Here is an 8,412-nt window from a genome sequence, read left to right as displayed (position 1 = left end):
GATAAGTTTCCTGGCCACCCTTGACACAGAGTGAATTATATCTACAAACGAAAATCATATTGGCAAAGTTATAAAGACACACATATCACTACTGCAATGGAATTCAGAAACATTGGCTTGACCAGGTCATGAAATGTAGCCGAAAAAAATTGCATATTTTCAAAATGTTTTGGGACCAAATAATGAGGACTAATACAACAACCTTTTTATGTGGAGCATTAAAAGTTTCTCCCTTTGTTAATAAAATACATAGATGTATGATGCAAGTTTTGAACAATTTAACAGACTACAAAGCATTTGAGACATTGAGATGACTTTCATAAGGATGAGAGGGAGACACTACCAGCAAACCAGAACGTAAGCTACAAATTTCCTCGTTGTACTTCCTCAAGTCAGAGACGTATCAACGCAGCATGGTAAATCTCATGAACTGGCACACTTCATAATATATTGACCACACTATAGCAGGTGTATGTATTGAATACTACAATTTGTGGTCGTTTTCATAGACAATACAACCTGTTTTGCAGACCTCAATTAGGATATCTAATAGTACACTCTTCAATCCATTCTTTGCCAGAAGCTTTTTAATTACAGTGTAATAGCTTTCAACACAAGTATGTGTGATGCAAATACTGTGTGCATGCATTAATGCATTGAAACAGGGTCCGTTGTGTCTTACTTACTGTCCACCCATGGAGGCTAGTTGACAACAGACACCACACCTGTAATCGATGAATCAAATGTAGGTGTTGGCCGTGTGTTTGCAGGCATGCATTTTGCCATGGCTGAGCTTGGCTGTTTCTGGATTTCATGTTGTATGTACTGTATTTTTTAACTGGTTGGTGTTACAGTTTGGATATGTTCAACCTAATTATAACTTGTATTTCGGAGTGTGTGACAGCAGTTTTATATTTTACTCTGTATCCAATCAATAACATACAGGCAGGCAACTGCAGGAAATTTTCAGCTACAATAATGTCCTACAAAACTGTACATGTACGTGCAATGACATACATTTAAGCAATCAATGAAATTCTACTGACAAATAATTTGAACAGTTTATGAATAAGAATCCCTCAGCAAATGTACATTTTAAATAGTTTCCTCCATGACTAGATCAATAATTGAACAATGTTCTCCAAACTGGCAATGTTTGACTATGTGCATACGACGGAGGGAAATGCAGAGTTTAGCAGTTTGCTGATACAGACCACTGTCATAAAGCAGTTTTGTGTAGTATCATGCATCGCAGTGTGTTTTGAAAATGTTTGTATTAATCAAGATGGACAATTTGACACTAGCCCCTTTCAAAATCTGCACTTTAGATTGAGGAAGTTCAGTGAATAACTATCACTTGACCCTTATAAAATATTGTTTAAGTGGGAAGTATGAAACCAATTTGTTTTCATGTCTGTTTTCTCCCTCTCAGCTTGATACTCTTTTTATGAGAGACTGCCTCTATTTGTGTGGTATATTTTGGAGCATGTTTGTCGATGAGGTAATTCAGGAGTATCAATTTCACATGTTCTCGCCTCAAGTAGAAACGCCTCTCCACTTCAGCGCATGCTTCCTTCTCATAAATGTCCCACTTTGGATTCTTAACGATCAAAGGTCAGTTTGCGTCAGATCGGTACGTCGCTCATTTATCGCTCAGCAGCATCCAGAAGATTAATTTCGACGGAGCATTACAATTGGCAATGGCGGACGTGAAACCAAACATAAAGTCAGAGTGTACTAGCTTTCGCTTTACATTTACTACCAGTGATTATTACATATAATTCGATAAAAGCATGTATTTATAGTACCATTGTCAGACAGTGAATGATGATTTTCGATTTTCTGTTTGAATTGTGTCATTTTTATGTTGATAAATTCATCTGATCTCACCTCCACCACCAGACAATAGCCACAAATAACAACATTGTATAGTGACCTGTGATTGCTCAAAGCCTAGAAGTGTGATATTAGTAAGATGAATCCAATTTGCATTGAATCTGTCCAGTATTTATTATGAATGCTGGATTGTGTGGTAATGCAACCAGTCAATCTATTTATCTGGAGAAGGTCGCAAGCATTAAAGCTACAGAATAAACAGTAGTATGAGTTGTTTGGCTGACAGACAAATTTGTTGTTGGTTCGACATTTGAAAATATGAGATGTGATGTACCTCCCATCATACATGTATCTATGTACATTGGAATGTTTTGACATTCCAATATTAATCAAGTCTTTAATGAGATATGTTGCTGAACTGTTTTAAATTGCCCTGTTGTATTTTATACACGAAATCTCCTGTACATGTGACTTGCATCTAAACTTCCAAGCAATTTGATATATTCTGCAGTGGGCTGCTTTGAAGAAAGTTAGACGTATCATCAGTTGAGAACCAGAACGACACTAGTGCATTCTGAGATTTGAGCATGAATACGGAAGAAACAATAAATTTTAATGAAATATAAAGCTTATTTAATCAAAAGTAGGAAGATTTTAAGCATTGTTCAAAATATTGGGTTTTTGGTGTGTAACAATGTAAGTAGTGAAAAGGAAAATAATTAAGTTTAACACCATAATGTAGAGAAAATTGAGCTCTTCACCTTGATACCAATAATTCATTACCCCCCCCCCAAAAAAAAAAAAAAAAAAAAAAAATTACTGTACACTAACATCCTTCTGGTTCTAAGCTGACAATGTAAGTTAATGGAAGGGAGATAATGATAAAACTGTGAAATACCCAAAGTAGAAAATGGATGTTTTCTTCCTTTTCCAGGCTGTCACTGGTAGATGACAAACAGAGTAATGTAAATCTTGAATGAGAGGCAATGTAGATTGAAGTGGATATGCCTACATGTAGGAGTGATAGAAACCCATCTAGTTTCACTGGACGATTAGTTTATGAAATGATTTATGGTTCAGACCGTGGGAATGAATACATGATTGTCTGTTTTTAAGCCTTGGGAAATTAGAGAAGACAATGCGATATTCCTTATCAGGAACCTGTACATTACAACAAGCCAACAAACGAGAAATGAACAAGCCCTGGCCGAATGTATCAAATAGCCAAACATATGTGAGTACGTAGATACTATTCAGGTGGTAGAATGGCATTGTAATGGATGGACACTAAAATGTACCATATGCACACAGATGCCTGTCAGTGCATGATAAAATACATGTACATACATACACATGTTATGTTTGAACAATGTCATTGTACATGCAGCTGAAGTGATGACGTGTTAGCATGTGCATTGAACAGCAAACAAGGATAGATGTATACTGTGAATGTACCGTTATAAATGTTGTGCATACCACTTCCTCTTTTCAAGTAGCATTTTTTATTAATGAAACTGCATGTACACGTCATGATTGGATGCATGTATCATGTCTTTGAGCTCGCCTGCAGTTGAGTTTGTTTATTTTAAGACTTTCTACATATATGGTTCCCTTACATTTCTTATTTTTGTATTTAGTGTTAGCAGGATGGTAAATCAAAGCGGAGACCAGGTTCAGACCTTGATGCGGAGTATTGTCAGATACATGTATAGCTTTGCTTGCTGTAGGATGAAGATTAAAGGGATGGTATAGTACTGGTTGAGATGGGGATTTAGGTTTTAATTTCTTGCGAGATAATTAGAAACCACTTATATAAAATATCAAAGAGCATACCATTCTAAGAGCAATTCAAAGTTTGTTTCATAAAAATCTGGTTTTACATTATAGATGGGTGAGATATCCACAAAGTAAAACAGAGTGGTCCTTATAAAAGGTGAGACCCACCTTTCATTAAGACCTCTTTGATTTTGAATATCTCAGCCATTTCAAAACCGATTTTTATCAAATAAACTTTGAATTGCTGTTAGAATGGTATGCTCTTCGATATTTTATATAAGTGGTTTCTAATTATCGCGCAATAATTAAAACCTACATCCCCACTTCAACCAGAACGATACCAACCCTTTAATTGAGCCATTAGAATGATTGAAATGTGAAACGGTATGAACTGACATAGCATACTGCTGAAAAATATAGTCCTGAGCTTGTAACAACTGGCATCACTTCCAATACTTCAGTAAACGGTTCTCTTCATAAACCGGTCCTTTGTGGGATAAGGTGGATGAATTTCAAAGAGATGGGGGCGAAGTGATTTTTCACAATGCAGTCAGCAGATGCCAATGGCAGATACAGAGGCGCTGGACCCGCACCCCCTCTTTATTTTTTGTTAAAACAAAAGAAATAAAAAGAACAAAAATAGGGGAGGGCGTGCACCCCTCCTTAATTTTGTAAAGGGGCCTTCCCTTTACGAAATTCCTGGATCCGTCCCTGGATGCCAAGCCCCCTCATCATTGCCAGGGCACCACATTCATAATCACAAACATGTGCACATTGGAGTGCCAAGTTTGTGTATTCTGTGAAATCCAGAGGAATGTGTTGATGTATTCTTACAACCAAATTATGATGGTTGTTCTTTGTTGCTGATCTCGCTCTATTAAAGCACAATTGGCCCCATTTAGTCTTTTGTCAGCTTGCCTACCTGGTTGGTATATTGACACATCACTATTAAGAGGAGTGGGATGTACCCATTATTAAAGTACTTATCCAGTGCAAATGCATGTTATCTTGTGTTGATTTATGATACCCTCAACATACTTATGTGGCCAAATGAATATCCATGTAGGCCCTATGTATATTCTATATTAATTGTTCTATTTTTTTTTTTTGATTACTTGGATATGCACACACAAAAAAAACAACAACAACAAACAAACTTCCAAACCATGTTTATTTCAAGGACATCATTTGTCGATCATTACAAAAGTGCTTAAGTGAAGACATTGCATAGAAGCATGCAAGTTATGCTCATCCTAAGGGAAGGTGCATGCCGTACCTTTGGATTATCATGTACAGTAGTAGTGATTGACAGATGATGTTGTTGACAGAATCTTGGTGTGAAAGTTTGCTTTGTTTGTTTGTTATTGTTTTTTTGGGCCTATCAAAGTACATGATATCGGAAGAAAAATATATTGGTTCACAGTAGAAAAAGAAAAGTAAATCATGAGATATATGTGTGTCTCCTCCATTTCCTCCTCCATTTCCTGCAACTTTAGTTTCAATTCAATTTTCATTGTTTACTTTGCTTTTGTGATGCGTAGTATTGTCAACTTCACATATTTTTCTTTGTTACTACATTGCATTGATCTTGTGTTATTTTGTGTATGAAAATGTTGTTGGAAATGAAATAAATGAAATGAAATGAAATGAAAATGAAATGAAATATATGATACGTACGCATACAGTCAAACGCGTCTTAGCGACCACCTGTCTATAGCGGCCACCTGCCGTATACGACCAGTGAAAACAATTTTCTCCAAGAGAAAAAGCGTGTTAAAGAACCTGTCTATAGCAGCCACTATCTATAATGGCCCCTTTTTTCATCTCCCTTGGGTGGCCGCTATATAGACAGGTTTGACTGCATTTACATATTCTTTTGGCGACATAAGTGACGATCAGGGTATTATAAAATCTGTACAAGTCAAGATGCATTTGCATTGCATAGGACCTTTAACCATACAGGGAGGCGACGCAATAAGTATTGGCTATTTGCCATTTAATGCTTAATGTTTGCTCACAAAATAAGCTTGCTCTGGAGGAAATAATGTCTCACCTCTACGCACTTGCTTCCTTGATCATGTGTATGCTTCAGTGAGGATTATAGCCTGTGAATGAAATTTGTAGTTACTCTGTTGGTCTGTGTTCTTTCCAATGTTTTTATAAGAGCTGTCAGAATATGTGTCAGTTACCGGTAGAGTCGGTCAGAACACAGTGTCAAAGTTTTTATGTGCAGATTGACTCTTTACTATGTTATTCCATCACCTTTTAAACATTTTTGATATAATATTGTTCATACAATTCACCACGGTTTTTATATGTATCATTGTTCCTCTTCACACTGTTACGAAATTTGTTATTTAGTGTTATTAAGGGAAATGCAATTCAGGGTTATGTCAATAAACTGATGTACATTAACCCATGGCAATTTTGATTCAACCTTTGCAGTGTGTTTTTTTTTTTTTCATTGCTTCAATATCACGTTGTGTGTTTGTTTGTTGTTTGTTTTTGTTATTGTTTTTTGTTTTATGGTGCCATGCGTTGGCCAAAGATGGAATTTGGTATGGCCTTTATCACATTATTATGCAATAACAAATACAAAAGAAAATGTACAAAATATGCTAAACAGTACTAAATTTAAAAAGGTTTACAGTATGATGGGATGAGTGATCAAGGATCATACAAAACACACAAACAAACACACACACACACACACACACACACATAAACACATCGGTATATTTTCAGAAAAAAGAGCATTAGCAGATGCTGTGAAGTGTATTTGCGACTAGAATGGATATTTATTGAATAGTTTAAATTTTTTGTGACAGTTATCATTTCATATCTTATTTGCATTTTCTTCACCTTGTTGGTAACTTACGACAATGATAACAGAATGGTCTTTTTTGTCCCCGCCGAACGAGTTCGAGCAGGGGACTATGAAACGGGCTCCGTACGTGTGTGTGTCCGTGTGTCCGTGCGTCCGTCCGTCTGTCCGTCCGTCCGTGCGTCCGTCCGTGTGTGATCAAAATGTTCAATTTGCTACTTCTCTGTCATTTATGACCCAATTTTGATTCTGTTTGCTTTATATGATAGCACTACATGGGAGCTTTAAAACTTCTACACAGAATTTCAGTTGTGACCTTTGACCTTGACCTTTGACCTATATTGTACATTTTGCTACAAAATGCTACTCCTTCGCCATTTCTAACCCGATTTCGATTCCGTTTGCTTTATGTGATGGCACTAGGTGAGGGCTTCAAAACTTCTACACAGAATTTTGACCTTTGACTTCTTTGACCTTTGACCTTGATTTTTGACCTATATTGTACATTTTGCTACAAAATGCTACTCCTTCGCCATTTCTAACCCGATTTCGATTCCGTTTGCTTTATATGATGGCACTAGTTGAGGGCTTCAAAACTTCTACACAGAATTTTGACCTTTGTCTTCTTTGACCTTTGACTTTGATTTTTGACCTATATTGTACATTGGCTACAAAATGCTACTCCTCCATTTCTAACCCAATTTCGATTCCATTTGCTTTATGTGATGGCACTAGGTGAGGGCTTCAAAACTTCTACACAGAATTTTGACCTTTGACTTCTTTGACCTTTGACCTTGATTTCTTACCTATATTGCACATTTTGTTACAAAATGCTACTTCCGGCGGGGACATATATTACGCACCGCGTAATTTCTACTTTTCCTTGTTTTAACAAAAATCATAAATTGATTACATGAATATGTAAAGGAGTATTGTCATTTTGTTTTAAAGAAAGCAAAGATTTGTCAATAGTCCATTGCAAGTGGGTGAAACAAATGGGAGGTGGAAGTGTTGAAGGCGTACGCCCCTCCCCCTTTTGTATTCAAGATTTTGAGTTGTGGAATCAAATTTGATATTAAAGGACATTAGAATTATTTTAAATCGGAACCATAAATCTAAAGCAATCCCCATTCATACGCACACAAGTTTAAGCTGCATGTAGGCCCTATGTCTTTCCGCTGAAACTGTTAGTCTCGCTCTGGTTGACTTTTGTTGAAGAATCATTTGTAAAAACGAAAATCTCGAAAAGGCGAGCAAAATAAACATGGAAGTTTGCACAGCAGCGTAAGAGTAGTCAGCAGCAGTTGCAATACATGAGTTATTTTGTACTCCAGTAGTACAGGAAAGTCCCTTTTGAACAAAGTAGGCTCAGGTCATATTGTGCAGTTCACACCACCTTCAAGTTGGTTCTTGATAAAATGATAAAATAGGATTGTGATCTAGATATCGTCACGTTCAAATTTAGGATAAGAGAGTTACTTTCACGAGACTGTCGCAAGGACACACGCACACACACACATACACACACATGTATATAACAAAGGAAAGGGATGTTGCTGTGTATGTTCATTAAAAAGAATTATAATTCAAGATAAGACAAGATATCAAGGAATCAAATACATTTTTTTTTTAAATATACAAATGAATGAGTTTATCAAAAATATCAGGGAACTATAAACAGACCACCTAATGATACTATGAAGAATTTTTTTTTTTTGGGGGGGGGGGAGGGGGGTGAGAGGGGGATTTTCACCAAAATTAAAGCAAAAGATGCAAAAGCAAAACGCAAAACTTTTTTTTTTTTTTTTCCTGGAAACTTTCAGCATCGATGCGATGAAATCTGTTGATTTTAGATTCAGATATCCTTTAAGTGTGAGTAATTCAACTGATCAAAATGTGAATGCAGTAGTATTGTTATTTTAAACTTATTTTGTTGTTATTTCTTTCTTTTTTTGTATGCATCGATACACCAACCA

The sequence above is a fragment of the Diadema setosum genome, chromosome 9 (genome assembly GCF_964275005.1).
Source record: "Diadema setosum chromosome 9, eeDiaSeto1, whole genome shotgun sequence".
NCBI classification, from domain to species: Eukaryota; Metazoa; Echinodermata; class Echinoidea; order Diadematoida; family Diadematidae; genus Diadema; species Diadema setosum.
The sequence above is the reverse complement of the archived record's forward strand: the minus strand, read 5'-3'. Positions refer to the sequence as shown.